The sequence below is a fragment of the Muntiacus reevesi genome, chromosome 3 (assembly GCF_963930625.1).
Source record: "Muntiacus reevesi chromosome 3, mMunRee1.1, whole genome shotgun sequence".
Classification (NCBI taxonomy): Eukaryota; Metazoa; Chordata; class Mammalia; order Artiodactyla; family Cervidae; genus Muntiacus; species Muntiacus reevesi.
In genome coordinates, this window is record NC_089251.1 from 85,968,326 (window position 1) to 85,992,943 (window position 24,618).

General features: G+C 40.2%; 1 protein-coding gene across 1 annotated transcript in view; it reads right to left on the reverse strand.

Moving 5' to 3' along the window:
• The window catches only part of RASGRP3 (RAS guanyl releasing protein 3), a 112,439-nt gene extending 88,112 nt beyond the window's left edge, over positions 1–24,327 (reverse strand). The window contains exon 1 of the mRNA XM_065929443.1: positions 24,109–24,327. The gene's annotated coding sequence lies outside the window, so the exon portion shown is untranslated. The remainder of the gene's footprint in view (positions 1–24,108) is intronic.
• Between the last annotated feature and the right edge of the window lie 291 nt (positions 24,328–24,618).

A 24,618-nucleotide genomic window follows, 5' to 3' on the forward strand; every position in this document is an offset into this window, starting at 1 on the left:
TAGTTTATAACAAATTATCATCTGCTTAAAATGTTCCTTTAATTCTCACAACAATGCTCTATGGAGATGCTATTATCCCCAAAGGACTTTTAACAAGATTATCTAGCCTGCCCACAGCTAGGAAGCTGCAAAGAAAGAGACATCTTGAATGCGACTGTCTGACTCCAAACCCTGCACATTTACCCCACAAAATGTTTTGGCAGTCAGAGAACTTTTCAGAGACTTGCTTGTCCTTTTCTAGCTTACCCTGCTTATCCTCAAGCGTAATAGCCAAGTAAACTGCATGGCACTTCAAGATCTAATTGTTGGCATCACAACAGTAGTCTGCTACTCTTGTCCATTGCAAACGTGTTCTATTTCAGCCAGTGATAGTGGTTCAGTGCTCATGAGGTGGTCTGATAGATCGAAAGGCATTTATAACATTGCTTCAGACTTCCCAGTGGCTAAAATTCCATGCTGCCAGCACAGGGGGCCCAGGTTCAACCCCTGGTCAGGGAACTAGATCCCACATGTTGCAGTGAAGTCCCAGAGTGTCACAACTAAGACCTAGCACATCCAAATAAGTAAAAGAAATATTTTTTAAAAAAACCATCGCTTCTGTGCATAATAATTCTATGGGTTAAAAATATCTTGAGTTCCCTATAACTGATTCACAAGTGAGCCTTTGGAACCCAGCCATTCATAAACTGGAGACAGGCTGTAGAAAAATGAAGGGGAGAATGAATAAGGACAGTCTCTAGCAGAGGAGGCCTCAGCAGAAGGTGCCCTCAAACCCCATCCTCTGCACCCCCCCTTTTACGCACCATCCCAGGAGGAACTCCCAAATTTCTGTACAACTCAGTCCAGATTAAAAATAGTCTTCCACTTTCAACATCTCTTTTTCCTGCCAAACTCTTCTTTTTTCCCCTCTTTTTAATAAAATTTCATTTACTTTTTAAAAACACATTACATATTAGTAGAGTTGCATTTACTCAATCTAATTCATTTAAATTTATCTTATTGGCAACATTTTCCCCTCCATCTAAGCTTCTCAGACCTCTCAGTGCAGCTTCTTAGAGCATGCTGGCTAAGCTATATTCAATTAAAAAAAAAAAAAAAACAGGAAGGAAAATTAAGTATTCATGGCACAAAACACCTTACTGAGCATAACTGCTTATATAATAACTTCCCCCACTAACAGTCTTCTTTCAAAACCCTGACTTGACAGCAAATTTCATCAATCTTTGAAGATCTCATTACCATATACCACAGATTAATGATAAAATTAACTTTAAATCTTCTAAAATGCCACTGCAGTTTCCAGAATTCTTTTAGTTCTTGAAAAAAGTTGCTTAGAGTAAAAAATAAGTAAATAAATAAATATAAATAAAAAAATCCCCAAGCCTGTCTCTATGCATTTTCCTGAGAATCATTTGGTGTGTAGAAAATAATAGAAGGGCAGTTTTTTTTCAGATTTATGGTTTCCTTCTTGTTTGTGTCAGCATCATTGTTTTATCAAAGTATAAAACACAAAGCTGATTCAGGGATTAATGAGGCAAAGAAAATATTCAAAAATTTTTTTTTTTTCTTGTTATGTGATAGCCAAATGCACGAAGTGGAGCACAATTTGATCTTTCTAGGAATCACAGGAAAAGCATAGTTAGAAACTCCAAATCCTCTTATTCTTACATGCAAACTATAGGACCCCTCGGACCCACTTCTCCCTATTCTCTCATTGTTGTTTTGCTCTTGCTGGACTTCTCTAAGTCTGCTAAGCTGTCCTGGGTTCACACCACAGCCCACTGGCCTGGGCTGGAAGATGATGGTCAGTGGACACTTTCTGAATGAATGAATGAATTCATTTTTACACCATGGTTATACTATACATTAGCCATACTATTTTGATACCAAATCCATTTGCTCAAAATTATACATAATTCTAACCAGTGTCAATGTTCTACTTAAATCACTTCTGCTCTTTACCATATTACCCAAACCCAGCTGGCTGACTACAAGTCCTATTTTCCAGTCTTTAGTGCCAAACTGTTTGCTCAAGCTTTAATCCAACCATCACCACCTGTAGGTTCTAAATCTGTGAGGCCTGAGCTTCTAACCTCATTTCCATTTATCATACACTTGATCAAATATCGCCATGGTTTACTTGCACTCTCTTTGCTGAAACTTTCAACTGCATCTCAGGCTTACTTATACCCTTTGTGTGTAGAATGCCTTTGGATAAGATATTCCTTTCTCTGACTTCCTGAAAAAACAAAAAGGCAACCACAAGAGTGGGAACCTGCTGCGGAATGAGGATCTAACATTCTTGCTATAGGATTTTCTTATTTGCAGATCACAGGGGGTCAACTAAGAAAGCATACAAAAAAGTGCTGGGAATGGTTCCAGTTTTCCTTCATATTTTAATTAAATAAGGAGTGTTTGTTCTCGGGGCTTTTCTTGGTGATTGCCATTCTTATTAGTAAAAGGCAATAGATCCATTTATATTGTGGTAAACTCTCAAACTGAGAGGCAAGTACAGGCGAAGGGTCAGAGTTGAGAGGCGGGTGCTGTTTCCTAAACACAACCATAGGAAGTAAGAAAGTCAGCCAAAGCGTCTTGGCTTGTGGAAATAAACACATGGTAGTGAGCAATCATTGCAGGACAGCATAGGTTAAAATAGCTGAAAGTAGCATCCTAAGTGGTGAGGCTTCAATAGGTATTTGAATGCTTATAAACCCTTTTTAAAAAATACATTCTAATGGTCAGGAAAACTACCTTATCACTTGGAAGAATGCTCTTGTTTCCTTTTACATTGTAAGAGAAACAGATGCCTGTGTGAATTTGTTAATTTATAAAATATTTAATCTTAAAAAGCAATAATGCTCATCATAGATAAACACAGAGATATATGTAGGGTAAATACTACAAAAAATAAATTAAATATGTTATTGTAGAACTCCTCTCTCTCACTGAGATGACACACACCTATGAGAAATGCATCTCATGCATACATACACACATAGGGCTCTATTTTTTCATTAAAAAATAATCTGTAATTTGATTTTCCCCCATCACAGTGTATCATGGCTACATACACTGGTTTCACTATCAGTAACATAGATTTATTTTCTTAATAGTTTTGTACTCCTTCATATTGTAGTTATATAGTTTATTTACCTTATTGCTGAAGACTAAAGATGCTCCTAGTGTTTTGTGCTACACTAAACATTCTAGCACATACGTCTTAGTTTCTGGTGCTTTTATTTCCAAAGTATAGATCTCCAAAACTGGAATTATTGGGATTTCAAAGTTATTCATTTTACTCTGAACTCGCATTTATTTTCCCAAGACTAAACGGAAAGCAATGCAAGGGTCAAGGCCTTTAAAAGACTGATAAATGTAAACTTAGTGGATCAAGATCATTCATTTGCAGAATCCTGCCCTACCAGGCATATTAACTAAATCATTTGTATTGAATGTTTTGCTTGATTTTCATGTAGAATAATAACATTTTTAAAAAAACAAAGCATATTAAGCCAAATCACTAAAATTGACCAAAGTTAAGAGTTAGAATCTATTTCTCTTGCTTCCCTGGATAGCTTAGCTGGTAAAGAATCTGCGCAACGCAGTTCAGTTCAGTTCAGTCATTCAGCCTTGTTCAACTCTTTGAGAACCCGTGGACTGCAGCACGCCATGCTTCCCTGTCCATCACCAACTCTCGGAGTTCGCTCAAACTCATGTCCATTGTGTAGGTGATGCCATCCTACCATCTCATCCTCTGTCGGCCCCTTCTCCTCCTGCCTTCAATCTTTCCCAGCATCAGGGTCTTTCCCAATGAGTCAGTTCTTTGTGTCAGGTGGTCAAAGTATTGGAGTGCAATGCAGAAGACCCCAGTTTGATCCCTGGGTTGGGAAGATCCCCTAGAGAAGGGAATGGCTACCCACTCCAGTGTTCTTGCCTGGAGAATTCCACAGACAGAGGACGCTGGCAGGCTACAGTCCAAGGGGTCACAGAGTCAGACACGACTGAATGACTTTCACCTCACTTCAATTCTTATTATCTGCATACACCAAAAATTCCATGAACTCTAATGCCCATTTCAGTTGCAGAATCTCTTGCTGATTGATTTTTTTAAATTTATGTGCAAAAATGAACTGATACGTTAGGAAGAACAAAAATGCTAATGTTGGACTAGAAATTAGTGCTGGGTGGAAAAGCGTCAGGAGCACCCTCACTTATTTCTATCTTATTTTCTGAACTGTGGCCTTAGTAACTGAAGAGCCAACTCTTCCACATGGCATCTCAGTTAGGGAAGGATGGGGCCCACAACCCAAATATAACAGTAGGAGCACCCCAGGTCTACAACTACACTCTTTCTGGCATTAGATGTTTATCACAAACCACCTCTTCTAAATTATATAGTTTCACCATGGCATTTGGTTTGGGATTTTGGAGTGAAAGTTGGGACTATGTTAGTTTGTATTTTAATAGCATATATATTGCACATGATCATTAACTAATATGGCTATACCAGCCAACACAATTTTTAAGATACCAGCAACTGAGCATAGAGTTCCTTGTCCAAAGGAAAGAAAAAAAAAAAGTTCTATTCAACATGAATTAAAGGAAAATTGTTCACATTACCAAAGCATTCTTTGTTTTAGAAAGCCACTCATTGCAGGATTACAAGAAATGTGTGTGCCCTGGTTCATTAAAAATGGCATTCGACCAACCAAAATTCAACTCATATTATTCAAGAACACATTTATTAAGCAAAATAAACATGAGTCCAATTTTGGACCCAACTTACTGGCCTAGATGGTCTGTGTGCTTTCCTTCAGAACAAAAATGTAGGCAAGCAATTCCTAACTGCCTGTGAAAGACAGGTTATTTCACAACCCCCCCAAGGGTGTTTAAAAGTAACCTACTAAAAATAGCCCCTCACCTCTGACACTAGTGTCCTCAGCAGAGGAGCCAAGTGAAACTCTAAGTTGCCTGAAATATGTCCCCTGCAATCTATTTCCATAGGACTACTATTAGCTGAAAATCCCCAGTTTTCCTCCTGACAATTCCAACATTAATAACTTTTTTTTTTAGCCATTTTCCAAACTAGGAGGAGAGGCAGTACAGTGAGTGGTGAGGATTTTGGCATGTTGGAGAACTGGAAAATCAGGATTCTCATTCCCTAATCAGTCACTCACTAGATGAATAAGTCACCTAACCCTTCAAGTACAAGCGCCCCCTGATTTATGATAGCTTGACTTGCAAATTTTTGACTTTATGGTGTTGTGAACGCTATATACATTCAGTAGAAATCATACTTTGAATTCTGAGTTTTGACCTTATGGCAGAAAGTGAAGAGGAACTAAACAGCCTATTGATGGAGGTGAAAAAGGAGAGTGAAAAAGCTGGCTTAAAACTCAACATTCAAAACACTAAGATCATGGCATCTGGTTCCATCACTTCTTGGCAAGTAGATGGGGAAAAAGTAGAAACAGTGTCAGATTTCATTTTCTTGAGCTCCAAAATTACTGTGGATGGTGACTGCAGCCATGAAATTAAAAGACACTTCCTCCTTGGAAGAAAAGCTATGACCAACCTAGACAGCACATTAAAAAGCAGAGACATTTCTTTGCTGACAAAGGTCCACATAGTCAAAGCTATAGTTTTCCCAGTAGTTATCTTTGGATGTGAGAGTTGCACCATAAAGAATGCTGAGTGCTGAAGAACTGATGCTTTTGAACTGTGGTGTTGGAAAAGACTCTTGAGAGTCCCTTGGACTGCAAGGAGATCAAACCACTCAATCCTAAAGGAAAGCAACCTTGAATATTCATTGGAAGGACTGATGCTGAAGCTGAAACTCCAATACTTTGGCCACGTGATGCAAAGAGCCGACTCATTGGAAAAGGCTCTGATGCTGGGAAAGACTGAGGGCAGGAGAAGGGGGTAACAAAGGATGAGATAGTTGGATGGCATCATCGACTCAATGGACATGAGTTTGAGCCAACTCTGGGAGATAATGAAGGGCAGGGAAGCATGGTGTGCTGCAGTTCATGGGGTCTCAAAGAGTTGGATACAACTTGGAGACTGAACAGGCTAGCAGTATGCACTCTGATAGTCTCTAGTGATGCTGAGCTGCTGGGGCGAGCTGCAACTCCCAGTCAGCTGAGAGGTCACAAGAGGAAATAACCCATACTCTTAACACCATTCTGAACTTCTACAACCATTAATTTTTCACTTTCTGTACACTATTCAACCAACTACATGAAACACTCAACACCTGGGTATAAAATAGTCTTTGTGTTAAATGATTTTGCCTAACTATAGGTTAATGCAAGTGGTCTCAGCTCGTTTAAGTTAGGCTAGGCTAAACTATGATGTTCAGTAGGTGCAGTGTATTAAATCCATTTTCCACTTGTGATATTCTCAGTTTATATTGGGCTCACTGGGACATAACACCATTGTAGGCAGAGGAAGACCTGTGTAAGATTACTCAATTGTAAAAGGGAAATGATAATACCCAACTCAAGGGGTGGCTATGTGGGTTGGAAATAATGCATTGCACTTCAGAGTTTTATCCTATAAAAATATTCGATAAATGCACAAGGATAGACATACTGTGTTAGTCACTCAGTCATGTCGGACTCTTTGCGACCCCATGAACTATAATAGCCTGCCAGGCTTCTCTGTCCATAGAATTCTCCAGGCAAGAATACTGGAGTGGATTGCCGTTCCTTCCTCCAGAGGAACTTCCCAACCCAGGGATCGAACCCTGGTCTCCCGCCTTGCAGGCAGATTCTTTACCGTTTGAGCTACAGGGAAGTCTCCTGCTCTCTCTAGACATAAGACAAGTTCAACACAACACTTGTAATAACAACAATAAAATAGGAGGCTGTTGTTGTTTAGTCGCTCAGTCCTGTCTGACTCTTTGCGACCCCATTGACCGTAGCATGCCTGGCCTCCCTGTCCATCACCAACTCCCGGAACTTACTCAAACTCATGTCCATTGAGTCGGTGATGCCATCCAACCATCTCATCCTCTATCGTCCCCTTCTCCTCCTGCCTTCAATCTTTCCCAGCATCAGGGTCTTTTCCAATGTCAGTTCTTCGCATGAGGTGGCCAAAGTATTGGAGTTTCAGCTTCAGCATCAGTCCTTCCAATGAATATTCAGGACTGAGTTTATACACAGAGATAAGAGGATCAGACAATGCTCCCCAGCTCAGCTTCTTTTAACTATCTTTCTGAAGTCTTAAAAGTCACTGGATGAAGGTTCTTTATACTAAAAATAACAAAGGGAACTGAAAAAACTAGATCAGGAGGAAACAGCGTGAGTGAAGTGGAAGGGAGACAAGAACTGGCAAAGAGAAATACACCTCCCTGCTCTTACCTCATCAAAATGGTAAATGAAATGCATGTGAGGTTGTCTGGTACCCAGCTGGTCTGCAGCAAAAGCGCCACCATTCCTACTTAAACCAAGGTGCTCAGTGCAGGGTGGGGCTCACATCTGGGACCTCCACTCCTTTTTTCCTTAGGAGGTCTGATGGTAAAGAAGTGGCCTTCGTTGTGTGGTGGAGCTGGAACTCTGCAGAGGAGTGTGAACTAAACTTAACCAGGCCAGAAGGGATAGCTCATCCATCCTTTCATGGAATCTGTGAAACTGGGTTTTAATCAATCTTATCTGGAAAACAGATGGAAAATTCTCCCCAGAAGTTAATTCTTTAGTCTTGTTCCAAAAGGAGGCCATGTGGCTCCTTCAAGCTGTGTGCGTTTGGCTGTACTCTCCCAGACTCTGTTGATTTTACACGTGTTGGGGTTGATGTGCAGGGGAATCGTGGGTCAGACGATAGGAGACTGTGGACAGTCTTGCAGTTTATTGCCTGTACACAGCACCTCCAAATGTCCTTCCCTGCTCAGTCATCTAGGAGTTTGTGATGTTGGACTGATCGCTGCGGTGCTAAAAAATAAATTGCTCAAGAATCAAAAGACAGGATTTCTCACACCAGCTCTGCCTTCATCTAGTTATAGTGAGTGAGTCCACCACATTTACCATGATGAGTCCCCCTTAATTATCAAGAAAGTGGGAATAGCAATATCTGTCTCACAGATTTTTCTGGAAAGCAAAGAAAATAAATACAGGAAAGCAAAGGAAATAAATATAGGGAAAAAGTACTTTGAAAACCCATAATGTATGGCAGAAATGTAAAGCGTACTCATTTTTCACTTAAGAATTTTAAGTTGTTTTCCTTTGCTTATATGACATCACCTCCTACAAAGGAGGCTGAGAAGTTTTAGTTGTCATCTAGGACACTGTCTCTCTAATATGCCCATTCTCTATCACCCTCTTCAACAATAAGCCCATCTGGCCCTCTGACCTTCCGAACTTCCTTGATCTTTTGAGCAAGGTTCACTGGTGCAGGGAAGGGTATGTGATCCTAACTGGGCCAGTCATAGCACCTCCCTCACTTTGGCCAAATTGGAGTGTGTCAGGGGTAAGCACCTGATTCAGGCAGATGATTCCCTAACCTAATGGGTCCCTTCCCCATATTTTTCAGACATGGAGCCAGAACATTCTTTTTCTTTGGCCAAGTCTTAAGATATAAAACCCAGAACCTATTAGCAATCATATTTTCTGCTTTGCCAACTGTGTTCTGGGAGTCAAGTGGGAGAAGAGGGCTGGGTTTCAACTTTTAAATAATTCTCTGGTTTTAACTAGAATGTGTCTACCTGCAGCTGGACCTCATCCAAAGACCAGGGTCCCACAATCTAAACACCTATGCTTTATCCTCTTGAGAGGCTAAACCTCCAGTATCACGGTACCGTGTAAAGCAGGGGAGAGGACCTGGGAATCTAACTGCTTTCTAGGAAGATTTTCAACCAGGCTCCCTCCCTTTGGTCTCACCTTCACTGACAGTTTTAATAGTACTCGGTGCCACTAATTCTCAAGTCTTTGAAGAGTTCTCCAGTACAAATTCCTCGGAAAAGGAAATGGGAACCCACTCCAGTATTGTTGCCTGGGAAATCCCATGGCAGAGGAGCCTGGTGGGTTACAGCCCCCGGGGCTGTAAGAGTTGGCCATAACTTAGCAACTAAAACCGCCACCACCACCAGGGCAAATTGGGTTGATTTTCTGGTTTCCACTATTGAATTAGTCACCATCTGCTTTCTAGCTTCCAAAAGACTGTCATAATGTATTTGTGACTTTAAAAAACCCAAATCCTTTTGATCTTGCCTTAACAGGCTCTCAGAAGGAAGCAGAGGTAAGTAAAAGTGTATGTTAAACCCACCTTTACCTGAAAGCTCAAGGTTTTTTCAACACACTTGTCACCCTTTATAATATTCTTAACCCTCTTTGACGTCTCTCTGATTCTGGGGCCCCTACACTGCTATGCTTACCCCAGGCTCTCTACTTTGGCCACATCTTCCCAGTTGTGTGCCCCATATTTCAAAACTACTCCTCTTTCCATATAGATGTCCCTTTCCTTAGTTACAGGATTATGTCAGAGAAAGAAAAGCATAGATAATCCAACTTTATACCAAGGTGTCAGGGATGAGCTTGTCTTCACTGGAATAGTTATGGTTTTGAAAAATTAACATGTTGATTTGGATGTGTGTGATTCCAAAACTCATGTATGTTCACCATAAAATTTTTTTAAAGTAAAGCTCCCCCAAAAAATAAGATCCATTCTAACCATTCTTAAAACTTTTATTTCAGTGTGTATTTGCAGTCACCTGCCGATGATCCCCAGTGATCTTCACATGCCGTCTGTGACCCCGACTCAGGGCTGGCCCTGCATAACTACTAGGATACAAGAGCCATAGTGGTGTGTCATTGTGGCCCCAAGGCAAGGTCATAAAAAGCATTTCAGCTTTCACCTTAGTCAAGGATTTATCACTCAGAAGTCAGATGCCATATCACGAAGATATTCAAGCAGTCCACAGAGAAACCCCACAGGAGAGGACCTGGGGGTCCCAGCCAACAGTAAATACCAACTTTTCAGCCATGAGCATGACCTGCCTCAAAAGTAGGTCTTCAAGTTCCCATCAAGTCTTTGGATGACTGGAGCCCCACCGGATGCCTGATTGCAACCCACCCTTTAGGCACTTGGTTAAGGAGTGACTTGTTACATAGAGACAGGCAACTAATAAATACCTTTCCTGTGTTTTATAAAATTTACAACAGGAAAAGTAATGCTCAAAACTCTTCAAGCCAAGCTTCAACAGTACGTGAACCGTGAACTTCCAAATGTTCAAGCTGGATTTAGAAAACACAGAGGAACCAAAGATCAAATTGCCAACATCTGCTAGAGCATGGAAAAGGCAAGAGAGTTCCAGAAAAACGTCTACTTCTGCTTTATTGACTACACCAAAGCCTTTGACTATGTGGATCACAATAAACTGTGGAAAATTCTGAAAGAGATGGGAATACCAGACCACCTGACCTGACTTCTGAGAAATCTGTATGCAGGTCAGGAAGCAACAGTTAGAACTGGACATAGAAAAACAGACTGGTTCCAAATCAGGAAAAGAGTACATCAAGGCTGTATATTGTCACCCTGCTTATTTAACTTATATGCCGAGTACATCATGAAAAATGCTGGGCTGGATGAAGCACAAGCTGAAATCAAGATTGCTGGGAGAAATATCAATAACCTCAGATATGCAGATGAAACCACACTTATGGCAGAAAGCAAAGAACTAAAGACCCTCTTAGTGAAAGTGAAAGAGGAGAGTGAAAAAGTTGGCTTAAAACTCAATATTCAGAAAACTAAGATCATGGCATTCAGTCCCATCACTTCATGGCAAACAGATGAGGAAACAATGGAAATAGTGAGACTTTATTTGGGGGGGGAGGGCTTCAAAATCACTGCAGATGGTGACTGCAGCCATGAAATTAAAAGATGTTTGCTCCTTGGAAGAAAAGTTATGACCAACCTAGACAGCATATTAAAAAGCAGAGACATTATTTGCCAACAAAAGTCCATCTAGTCAAAGCTACGGTTTTTTCAGTAGTCATATATGGATGTGAGAGTTGGACCACAAAGAAAGCCAAGTGCCGAAGAATGGATGCTTTTGAACTGTGGTGTTGGAGAAGACTCTTGAGAGTCCCTTGGACTGCAAGGACATCCAACCAGTCCATCCTAAAGGAAATCAGTCCTGAATATTCATTGGAAGGACTGATGCTGAAGCTGAAACTCCAATACTCTGACCATCTGATGTGAAGACGTGACTCATTTGAAAAGACCCTGAAGCTGGGAAAGATTGAAGGCAGAAGGAGAAGGGGACAACAGAGGATGAGATGATTGGATGCATCACTGACTCAATGCACATGAGTTTGAGTAAGTTCTGAGAGTTGGTGATGGACAGGAAAGCCTGGCATGCTGCAGTCCATGGGGTTGTAAAGAGTCAGATACAACTAAGCAACTGAACTGAACTGATAGTTTTTTAGTCTGCCTCTTTAAGTATCATAAGTATTTCCAACATCATTCAATATTCTTAGATTCCAATGTCATCAAACATTCCTCTACAACAAGATTTTTCCCATGGCTGCACAATGTTTCATCTTGCCAACAATGGTCTAATATGTCTTTTTTTTCTTTTTGAGACTGAAACCACACAAGCTTTATTAAATGACCAGAGAATGGAGAAGCAGGAACCTAGTTCACAAATCAACTTCTTCTATAACATATTGTATCTTAAAAGCAGATATTTGGAGAACAATGTCTCAGCCCTAAAGAATGAATCCCTAGAGATGGTAAAATATATATATATTTGGTTGGTGGCAGAAAAAACATATGAGTGGAAATTCCATTACTATATACTTTGTTAAGATTTTTATTCTTTCTGTCACCAAACAAAAAATTCATATATTGGTGTGTAATCCCTTATAGCAGGTACTCCATAAAAGGTAAAAATGATTGACAGAATTTAGGATCTCAAATCATACCTGGACAGCACTTGACATGTGTCTGAACACCTACCTTAGCACCAAGTACAGAGCAATCGTGTTATATCTGGTGTATATATAAGTGAGGAAATACACCTGCTCTCTATCACATGTAAATTTGTGTCTTAATGAATCTCATTACAAACGACAATGTCATGTTAACTCACAACAAATGATACAAGTATTACTTAAGCTCTCACTTATTATACAAAGTATCAGGCTCCCGGAGGGTATTATTAAAAAATAGCTTTATTGAGACATAATTCACATACCATACAACTCTTTGATTTCAGTATATTGTTATTATTTTTAAATAGTGGTAAGATATATGGAACAAAAAGTTGCTACTCTGACCCTAACCACTTTTACCGTTTACAGTTCAGTAGGATTTGTCACACAACGTTGTGCAACCACCACCATTATTTCCACAAATATTTTACCACCCTAATTAGAAACTCTACAACCATTAAGGAATAATTCTCCACTCATTCCTGTCTCCAGCCTCCAACAACCTCTTTCTGTCTCTAAGATTTGCCTATTCAAGATATTTAACCTAAGTGAAATTATATTTCTCCTTTTGTGTCTGGATTATTTCACTTAGCATAATTTTTTTCAACATACATCCACATTGCAGTATATACCAGAACTTGATTCCTTCCTATGGCTGAAGAATAGTTCCATCAAATGTCTATACCATTATATGTTTATCCATTCATCTATTGGTGGACTCTTGGGTTCCACTCGTTGGCTATTGTGAATAATGCTTCTGAGAACACTGACCTACTCCAGAGGGAGTTTTTGAAAAGCAGAAAAACATGGCTTATACCTCAAGGAATTCATAAATAGGTTGAAGAGAGAAGAAATTCTTGGAAAGTTAATTATAGAGTCAAATAACAGCTGACTAAGTGAAAGAAATACCACCAAACATCATGTGATTAAATACATTAGACAATAGACAGTGTGTTACAGTATTTTGAAAGTGGGCGAAGTCATAGAAGGCTGGTGATGGGTTTATCAAGGAGAGCGGTTCTGTGCAGCAACTGGAAACAGACAGAGGCTTTGAATTGAGAGAAAGGAGAGGGGTGGCAGAACCCTAACTGGCCAGGTCAGCATAGCAAAGTCTACAGAGAGGGAAGATACATGGCAATTTCATGGAAAATTAGGAGACACACTGATCAGGGCCTGAGAGAGAGAGGTCAAAAAAAATCAAGAGCCCCCACACCTCAACGCCAAGTGTGTAACAGCTTTGGGGCATCCCAGCGCAAGCCCCTTTCTACTGAAAACTGCCCCCATCCGCAGGATTAGCCTAGTGACCTCCACTCCCAAGGCCATAAATGACCAGACAACATATTGACACCTGAGGCAAGTATAGGCCAGTCGGATAATCAGATTTTTTACAAGAGAGTCTGGAATTTAGAACTACCAGCGCTTGAACATTGAAAGGACATTCGCACAGATGGACATCCTCTTTCTCCCTGTGAATGGTGAGACAGGGAAAACTGGAAAGAGACAGAGAGAGGGGGAGAGGGAGACAGAGAGAGAGGCAGAGAGAAGCAGAACCTCCCAGGGGTACTGGAGGTTCGGAACCATCAAGCTCTCCTGTCGGGTCACAGGCCCCTGGCCAGCTGGTTTCTGGGTGGAGGCCCCCCGGCAGCCTCAGCTTCATTTCTTGTGCTTCTGTGGGGTACACTTTTTTCTTATAACCAATACGGCTTATTTTGAATGTATTTCTATTCATTGTAACTTGGCTCAGATCCCAGACAGTGCGTTGTCCTCTGCCAAGTGCTCACCTAAGCTGCTCCATGGTATTGCTGCCTTGACATCCATTTTGTTTGGCTACAGAGGCCTGCAGGGTGCCTTAAATTCACACTAGCGCCTCACGCAAGGGTGTGCCCTAGAAAACAGCTAAAAGAGCCACCGGGAAATATAACTTCCTGGTAAGTGTGAAAGTCGCTCAGTCGTGTCTGACTCTTTGTGACCCCATGGACTATGCCGTCTTTGGAATTCTCCAGGCCAGAATACTGGAGTGGGTAGCCTTTCCCTTCTCCAGGGAATCTTCCCAACCCAGGGATCAAACCCAGGTCTCCTGCATTGCAGGTGGATTCTTTACCAGCTGAGCCACAAGGGAAGCCCAAGAACACTGGAGTGGATAGCCTATCCCTTCTCCAGCAGATCTTCCCGACCCAGGAATTGAACCAGGGTCTCCTGCATTGCAGGAAGATTCTTTACCAACTGAACTATCAGGGAAGCCCATATGACTTCCCCAATAACCCCCATGATCAACAGTCTCCCCAAACTCCAAGAGCCTTCCCCGTATCACTTAGTTAAGACCCACCGTGGAACTTACCGAAATCCTGCCTTTGGGCTTTGGATTGAGCTTAGCTCAGGAGCCTCAAAGCACTCCACCCACACACTCCACCCTAATAAAGGCTTGTGACCCAGGTCCTGAGCCTGCCCCCTTTCTTGACCTCTCCCTTCAGGCCTGCCATGTACATCTTCAGGATAAACCTATTTCAGTTTCTCTTATGGTCTTGAGTTTTGCTTACCATCCTACACCTGGGGTTCTACTTAACAAATGTCAATTCAATAAAGTCACAACAACCCCCAAGACAGATTATATTCGGTCAGTTACGCTGTATCTGTGGGTTCAAAAAAACTTTTTCAGAAGGTTCCAAAAAGCAAAACTTGAATTTGCCACAAACCAACAACTACTTCCACAGCACTTCCACTGTATTAGGTATTACAAGATCTAGAGGTGTTGATTTAAAGTATGGGATGTTTACATCAAATGCAAACTCTATGCCATTTTACATAAAGGACTTGAGGTACCTCAGAGGGGTCTTGCAACCAATCCCCTGTGGATAGGAGACTCTGAGGAAAGGAAATCAGCTCAAGTGAGTCCCCCTCCCCTTTTTTAAAGACTTTTTATGTGGACCATTTTAAAAGTCTTTATTGAATTAGTTACAATATTGCTCTGTTGTTTATGTTTCGGTTTCTTGGCCCCTAGGCATGTGAGATCTTAGCTCCCTAACCAGGGATCAAGCCTGCACCCCGTGTCGGAAGGTGAAGTCTTAACTGCTGGACTGCCAGGGAAGTCCGCTGGAGTGAGTCTTTAAATAAGGGGAAAAGGAGCAAACACAGAAGCAGTGGTGGGGAAGGGAGGAACGGGGTAATCTCAGCCCACCTGTACTTCCCTGAATTCTCTTGCTGGTTTGTGAGCTCAGTCAGTAGCCCCACTCATCCCAGACTTCTTGACTTCGCCTAAAGGCCAGTTAATCCCTGACCTTGCACCTGCTTCTCATTTGCTAGTGATGAGCAAAACCAATGGCAGTACCACAGAATCCAACAGTTTATGGCGCTCACCAAGATACAAAACCCTGACTCAGAAAGCACGCTCTACACGCAAAAAAAGGTCAGTTGCACAGGCCTCCACCCCTCCTTTTCCCCTTCTGGAAGCTGCAGAGGAAAATTCACAGAATGATCCAAATCCTGGTTCCCCTGTGCCCTGCCTTCCCCCCGCCCCCACCCCGCAAGGAGAACCGAGCCAGTTGGGCGAACTCTCTTCTTATGTGTCCCCGTGTTCTCTTTCACCACACCCCTTCTCTCACCTTCATCTCTTCTACCTCTCTGCCAAATGTGACTTAGGAAAATCACGCCCTATACGGGAACCAAAAAAGCTCCTAATTGTGGCTACAACCCGAAGAGAGGTACTTGGTCCTAAGGATGGAAAAAAAAAAAAAAAAAAGGCAAATCCAAAGTTAAGAAGTTAAAATTAGACACAGAAATGAAAAGGTCTTCTCCACCTAGGACTAACGCAGATAACAAGGCTGTCTCCGTAGGAAAGAATTCCATCTATTTCCTCATTCTTCTCTAGTGAAGCTGCTGTCCTACTGACAATGACAAACAAAATAAACACAATTTATCTTTTATGCTTGTCCTGGTACCTGATAGGGCACCTGGCACTTCCTAGATTCTCCATCAGTGCTTTAGCTTTGGGTAGATGGAGACTGTAAATTGATTCAATATGCTATTTTTCTGTTTGCATGCTAAGTTGCTTTAGTCATGCCCGACTCTTTGCAACCCTACTGACTATAGCCCAGCAGGTTCCTCTGTCCTTGGGATTCTCCAGGCAAGAACACTGGAGTGGGCTGCCATGTCCTTCTCCTGGGGATCTTCCTGACCGAGGGATCGAACCTACATCTGTTATGTAGGTTCTTTGCATTGACAGGCGGGTTCTTTACCACTAGTGCCACCTGGAAAGCCCTGTTTGGGTTAATTATTAATATATTACTAATGTATTAATATAATTATCAACATAGTGTTGTATGGTATAATGTATTAATGTAGAAACAAAATGTTAATGATTATATTTCATTGTAAATGCATTGGAATAATGCACCCTTATAATAAATCATAATTAGAGCAAAATAATTCAATGTAGTACATTCTAAATACATTGTAATGATTTCACTGTAAGCATATGATATTTTAGGTGCACATACCAATCACTTTATAACTTTGTTTCTTTGGGGAAAATGGAAAGTCAATTCAGGGAACCAAGAACACTCTTAAAAAACACGCTTTTGAAACACTTCTGATTTATATATCATGCAATGAATGGTTACTATTTCTATTTTAAATGTCTTTAACTTTTATTGTGATTTTAGAATTTTCTGATTGCTTTAAATCTAGCTCCATAACCAAACCTTCATGGAATAAGCAATGAACCTAAAATATGATTGTTTCAGTTGACTGTGATTCCTTGCCAGGACTTCAGAAGCCCTTGTTTCCAGGTCTCTGCGGTTGGCCGTTGGTGGGGTCTTAAGAAACTACAATGTCTTTTAGTTTTATCCACTTCCATCAGTTCTATTTTTGCATCTCCATACTTAGCACACAGAGCTATCTTTATCACTCCAGCTGACTGGCATGAGAGTCCCCAGGGCATAGTAGCTATACAAGATTATTTAAGCATACTTCCTCCCCTTCAAATAAGACAATGCAGAATGCAGAAAAGACATCAGAAATGGTCACAATAGTAGAAGTTTGTGTATGTGTGCCTATGAGAACTGCTAAAGATTTCTTTCTTTGCACTGTTGTACACATTATTAAGAGAATATCTATAACGCTTTCCAGAAGTTTATTTTAAGCTGGATAATGTCATCTGTTCACATGCCTAAATTCACTTGGAAACATCATGATAAAATAAAGTTTCTTATAATCACATAATCCAGATTTCAAAGTCTGAGAGTTTTTTTAAAACCTCTTATCCTTATTCTCAACTGAGGAATCCATAGTTAGGCAGCATTCCAGCTGATGCAACAAATAGTTGGATTGTTCTAAGAGGACAAAACTCAGAAACTTTCAATCCTTTGCTTGCTTTTCAGTTATTCAGTTTTAGCTGATACATGTAGGATTGGCCTAATGAGTGCATCAGAATGAAGACCATGAGTCCTGAACAGACTGCGGAATCTCAGTCCAAAATTCACACGCCATTTATGAAGCCGTGGTAGCTCTGCTGTTGAGATCCACACTGCCCACTACAGCCACAAAGGCACCGGAAGCCACTGTGCACATGAAATAAGGCCCATCTGAACGGAGAGGTGTAGCAAGCATAAAATACACCCTGGATTTCAAAGACTTGGTACCAAAGAAGATGAAGGTAAGATTCTTGTTACTAATCTTTTACATTGATTGCAAGTCGAAATGATAATGTTTTAGATATAATGGGTTCAACAAATGAGATTCTTAAAATTTTTACCTGACTCTATTTAAATTCTTAATGTGGCCACTAGAAAATATAAACTGACACATGTGGCCCACACTTGTGGCTCATTTTATATTACTAGTGGACAGTATTTGGTTTAGAGGCTTCCTCATTAAGTCACATGACCAATACTTGGTCTTTCAGACTGGAAGTCAGAGCTGCTGCAGAATTTTACTCCAAATCAGACTAATCAGAGGAGAATATGACCAGGAGTAAAGGTTAAAGCAGCTCCTTCATGTTTAATTTTTTCATCCAAACATTAAATAATACCCAACAGGACAGTTAAGTCATGTCTAGCCACACAAGCCACTGGTTGAGATAAATGTCACTGCAGCATATGTAATACCTGTCTTACTTAAGCTCTTTCCCAGTTGATAATACATCCATTTTCATCTCAGTCACTGTGAATCGTACTCATTTCACAGCATGGAAACAAGAGAGTGAATCATGAATTCATTTGTTTTGACTTTTTGTTGTTTCCCTCACCATTGCTGCTAAAACAAAGACAAGTGATCTTTTCACAGAAAATAGAAACATTAACTTGATTTTTTTAAATTTACTGGAAAATAAAGCTTTTAAGATCCTGTATATGGGCAACAGGGGGCTAGTTGTTGTTATAGGAGTACTACAACTCGACACATGGTGCATATTGAGAAGCTCACACTGATCCTGATATTAACATAGATAAAAAATTCAGTCCCAAGTCCCTGACGTGGGATTACAAATTACTGAATTTAAAACACACTGGGGGTCATTGCTGCCAGCAAAGAGTTGTGTAACTGCTACTAAAAACAATAGTGATTTCAGAAGTAGGTTGAAAACAAAACAATAATATCTTTGTAATGTTCTGAAATTGTTGCACGAACAGAACTAAGACAGGCTCCATTGCATTTCCCAGTCTGATTTGCTGACCGTCTTGTCTGCCCATAATTGTTTTCTGCCATTCATTTCCTCCAATTGTCAATTATTGCTAAAACAATTATGAAAAAAAAAACAAGTGTCTGTCTTTGTTTCCTGTTGCCAATGAATACAGTGAAGTCATAGACCAGACTAGTGCATCATAATCTTTTCCATTACAATGAATTATGCTGTCACAAACAGGATGCAGCTCCTTACTGGGCAGAGAAGCCTAAATGGGGCTGAATTAGCACAAGCCTGATCATCAGTCATGAAAGCAAGAAATTAGAGCATCGGGACTTAGTTCTCCACTGTTTCAAAACACATTGGTTTTCATACCTGATTATAAAAGTAGTACATGCTTATCCCAGAGAGAAAGCAGAAAATAAAAATCACCATTACCCCCACTGGCCAGAGATTCTTATTGCTAACATTTTAGTATATGAATTTTTAGTTCTTAATTCTTTTTCATATATACATTTATAATTTGTAAGAAAATGGGATCATGCCACGAATATAACATTTTTGTCTTTTCTTTTTCATATATACATGTACTACAAACAGTTACCATTACCATTAAATATTTTAATGTAATTTAATGGCTATTTGTAATTCCATATTGTGGACTATTATTTGGCAAATCCCTAACGTTGTATATTTTCCAAAATTTTTTCTGTTTCAAATAGACAAACTTTCTTTTACATACCTTTTTGTCTTAATATATGAATATTTCCTTAGGATACATTCCTAAAACACTATATTTTAATAGAAAATATATGGTGTATTTTTAAATAAACATTTAGAATAAAAGGTCTAGGAAATTTTCTTAACAATCAAGGCACAACTCTGTATTAAAAATTTCATAACCAAACTTCACAGTGGCTCAGCTGGTAAAGAATCTGCCTGCAATGCAGGAGACCCTGGTTGGATCCCTGTGTTGGGAAGATCCTCCGGAAAAGGGATGGCTACCCAGTGCAGTATTCTGACCCGGGGAATGCCATGGACAGAGGAGCCTCACAGGCTACATTCAACGGGGTCTCAAAGAGTCAGACACCGCTGAGAGACTTTCAGCTTTTACCTTCCTAACAGGATAAACAAGTGAAATACCTTTAATGATCACCAAGTTTAATAAATCCAGAACGGGATACCCTTCAAGCCAGCCAGCTGGAACGGTGTAAGTAACTCTATGAAATCCATTTCCAGAATCTCTTAGCACAGCTAGCCTCCAACCCTTTTAGGAGCCCACAGATGCTTCTGCTGACTGACTCGGTTTCCTAAGGAGCTAAGGTTCCCAGACCCAAGCTAAGCGTTGTTAGCTGGTTCTGCCACTAGAGGGCAGCCAGAGACAGGGAGAGGCGTTTAACACCCTTGGGCCTGTTTTCTCGTCATGGTAATTTTTATTTCACCAAATAACCGAGGAAAAATCTAAAAACAAGGCACTGAAGGGAAAAACAATTTGGGTAATAAATATACAAATAAATAAATGGGAAATTTTCTGTGTATAAACTGTTCCCTTTTCCTCAGAGAGATTAACCAAAAGGTGGAGAATTCTGAGGGCTACCACAGTGAGGTAAAAAGACCAGGCGTCTAGTTTATCCGTGTTGATGTGTGGCAGGGGCCACCACAGTGTTGTGAAGTAACTGTCCTGCAATTAAAATAAGTCAATAACTTTTTTAAAAAAAAAGAAGATTTGGGTTACAGCATGAACAATTGTGCCTTTAGGTCTTTGTAGATGGAGGAAGCGAACCCACAGAAGATACTCAACATTCTCCATGGGAATGAGCGGGAACATGGCTTTGAGCATATGGACAGCTGGGTTCCATTTTCTGTCTCTAAGCAGGCGATCGTGGACAAGTCATTGAACCTCTCTGAGCCTCAGTTTTCTCATTTGTACAGTCTGGCTAGCAATGGAATCTGCTTATAGGTAGGTGTGGGCATTAAATAGAGAATGCATATTAAAAAAAAAAAGCTTGGCATAAAGAAAATCCCCATCAGTGTTGGTGTTGTCATTATTTCCAGTCTTTACCTTTCTCCTAAGCTATTTCCCATTTCCAGTGTCCACTTAACTATTTCTACCTGATTATCCCATCATTGCCTCAAATTTAATATGTCTGAGACCAAAATCCTTGCCTCCCTCACCAATTCCCTGACCTGCTGCTATCTTTGACTATTTCTCTGAATAGACTCTAAATTAAACATAATATCCTTTCTAACACTTCCTCTCCTCCCTGACCCATACCCAATTAGTTTACAAGACACGTGGATTTGTTCTCTAACGTGTCTTCATCTGACTGGTTTCTTTCTCTGTTTTGTCACCAGCATCCAGACCTCGGTAAGCTGCCCTCTTTGCCCCAGCAGGCCCTGCCTTGAATGACCAGATCTTGTTGATGTCATTTCCCATTTCAAAACCCTCAGTGTCTCCTCAGTGTCTTCAAATTAGATTCTAAATTCCTTAGTCTAGCATTATGGTCCCACCACAGTCTGACCTCAATCTCCTCCAGACACTTTTCACTTTTTCCATATGTGCATTGCTTCTGTTCCTATCAAGCTGGTTGACACAGAGTTCCCTGGTAGGGTGACCAGATTTAGGAAATAAAAAACACAGGACTCCCAGTTAAATGTGAATCAGATCCACAACAAATATATTTTGTATATCTCATGCAACAGACTTCATGCACATACTCTTACTAGGAAAGGTATATGTTGTTTATCTGAAATTCACATTTCAGTGGGAATCCTATAATTCATTTGGCAACCCAAGTACTTTCCTATCTCTTCCCACGCACACAGTTCCATTCTTATCTTGGAGGCTTTTATCTCTGGCCATATCCATCAGATCTGCCCTTCAAGGCTCAGTTCAACCTCTCCCCTCCAGGAAGCCTGCCAGGATCAGAACTTCCTTACCTGTAATCATTATCCACATCATTCATTTGGTCTCATATATAGGATGCCTTGTGTTCTGTATAATTCCAGCTCTCCAAGTTAATGTTGAGTTTATCAAAGGTAGAGATTATAAGTAGAAGAACTTAATAAATATGCTTTGGTGGTGCTACTGCTCATCTGTAATATAGGATGCGAAGGGATAAGAGTATAGGAGAAAAAGAGCCTCCAGAGGTCACTAATCTGGATTTAAGGTGCTCATAGACCCATGAAAATCAATTTGCAGCTCCCCCTGCTCCCACAGCATCAGGCCAGGTGGGTCTGGCTGCCTGGCAGTGGGACGCTTCTCCCTGCATCCTCCTTCAATACATCCTACAAGTTGTGAATTACAACGTGAAATCTACATTTCTTGAAACTTTATCTCTTCAGCAATCTGATCTCATTTATATTTCAATGAGTGTCAAGTGGTGGCTATACTATGTAACCTGTAAACACATAGTGGTTGTAGGAGTTATGCTGGAAGCCAAGAAATAAATGGCTGTTTAATTAATAGAGAAGCTAAAAAAGTTGGCTTTTGTGTGTTCGTTTCAAAATTAGCTAACTCTAGTAATGTACTATGGGCTTCGCTGGTGGCTCAGTAGTAAAGAATCTGCCTGCAATGCAGGAGATGCAAGTTCAATCCCCTGGTAGGGAAGATCCCCTGGAGAAGGAAATGGCAACCCACTCCAGTGTTCTTGTCCGGGAAATCCCAGAAACAGAGTTTTTAGGCTACAGTCCATGTGGTCACAGTGGGACATGACTTAGTGAGTAAACAAAAGCAACAATAATGTACTATAACCTCAGGAACTTGAGAATACATCAAAAAAACTGTGAAACTATCAAGCAATTCCCAAGAAATCTATTTTAAATAACTGGCACTTCATGGATACATTTATAAGCATCTATGGGCATCCAGAAACTAATGACCCAAAACAAAACTTTTAAAATTGGGAAAGATACATATTCTTAGAATAAAATACATAGCTCATAGTTTTGTTTATTATTTAAGCCTTCAATAGTGTTTATAATAATTTTATTCTCATAAGGTAAACATATGAATATGCCAAATGAGAATGTTGTTTTGAAATTGCAAGGGGAAAAAGTTCAATATACACAGAGAAATCAGAATCACTGTAAGCGGTATTTCTATCACTAGACCCACATGGGATGGCAATTAATAAGGTTACCTTAGATTTTATTTTGTGGAAATAATAAAATGGATTCAGCACTGAATTCAGGACTTTTCAGAATTAGAGTGTCCTGGAAACAAGGGCTAAGACTTTGTTCTGTTTCTTCAGGCTCATCATATTTGTCCAGATTAATTTTATTTCCCTCTATTTTTTACTACCTAGCTTTAAGAAATATTGCTCTTTCTACTCAAGGATATTATACTTTGCTATTTCCATGGAGTGAATTATAATTTTCTAATCAGAAGAAAATAACCCTTAAATTCTTCCAGGAAGGAGAACAGGCAATAAAATCCACATCGAGACAGAACTCTGCCTTGGCCTCCTGCGTTAGTCTCAATCTGGCTGGCTCAGCTTTTCTGGCTTCCAGTTTTGCTATCTTCTTAGGACAGATTCTAAACATACCAATCTCAAACGGGGATAAACCAAAATAACAGCAACACATTTCCTTCTGCTTTTCCTTTTCAATAAACCACCAGAACCTTATTCCTTTGTTTGACATCATAGAAACATTAATCAAGTTTTTCCAGGACACAAATGTGAAGATAATCAGTGGGGGATGCAAATACTGTGGATCATCTAAACAAACGTACTTGTGAGATGGCAAAAAAATGTTAAAAGAGTTGGAATGTCCCTAGGAGCGTTCCAAGTTTTTGTGGGCGGCATCAGCTGCTCTTGGATATAATCCATTCCCTTTTGACCTTTCCACTTCCAAACCCAGGAACAATTTTTCAGGTCAGTCAGAAAATATATGTTGAATGAGTATTTTGAAATAATAATTGAAATGTAAGTAATTATTGTGAACAGTTTCTATCACTGGAGCTGTTAAGTGCTGGGTTTTTTGTTTTTTGATGCTTCTAGAGGGTTTCCCTTAGTCTGAAAATGCATGTTTAGGAAAACCCTTGCATTAAAAAATTCAATCTTCACTGAATGTTATACAAAATTTAAATTTTAGTTAAAATAACTTTTCTAAAATGACCACTTTTGCTTGAGGGCCTCTCTATTCAGTGTATTCTAAACCAGTATAGATTCAAAAATTGGTATGTGGAATATTAATCAGTACTTTGAAAAGGATAAAAAAACAGACAAATATCAAGAAATGATTTTTCGAAAATGATCTTCAATGAAATTATCTATACTATTTAATCCTCTGGTGACAAAGAAACCAAAGAAAGCTTAGTGGAGACAGAACTATTTTAAAGAAACAACTACTTAAAAATATTATTGTTGAAAACTGAAGATGTCAGTCACAGCTAAGGCTGAAGGCAATTTCCCCATTTCTTCAGCGATAAAAGCAAAGCTCATGAGCTCTTCAAAAGACTCTGCCTTCAAATTATACACACCATCCAGGGCTAATCTCCATAGCACATGAGATGCATGAGTCTGCACAACAGCAGACTCTCTTGAAAAGAACACTTACCTTAACTCGCAGGCGCGGAATCATTTCAAGCTCATCCTCTCCTTTCTGCTTCACCAACCCCTCACGGTTCCTCTTCCACGTGTCTAAACACCTAGAGATTCCTGTTCTCTCTTCTAAAATGCTGCCTTCATCGCCATTGCCCAAATCCAATTCAAACGTGGGGAGAGAAAAAAATTCTGATTTGCAAGCTGTTTACGCCTCACGACCACAGCGAAGCCGCTAAGCTTTGAGCTCAATGAATTAAAGGTTGTTTGGCTAAATGGCAGGCACACTTCCTCCTATTCTTTCTGAACTTAGTTTTCCTGCCTCCAGCGGTGCTTTTTCCTTTCCTGGGCTATAAATAGGCTGGTGGTAAGAGTCCAGAGGAAAGAAAAGGCAGGAAATACATTTGATTTCAAAAAGCAGTCTTAGGGGTGTGTGTGTGTGTGTGTGTGTGTGTCTTCCAAGTGAGCACCAATAAACAATTAAGGAAAATTCAGCTTTGGTGTGTTGTACCATAGCAAACATTTT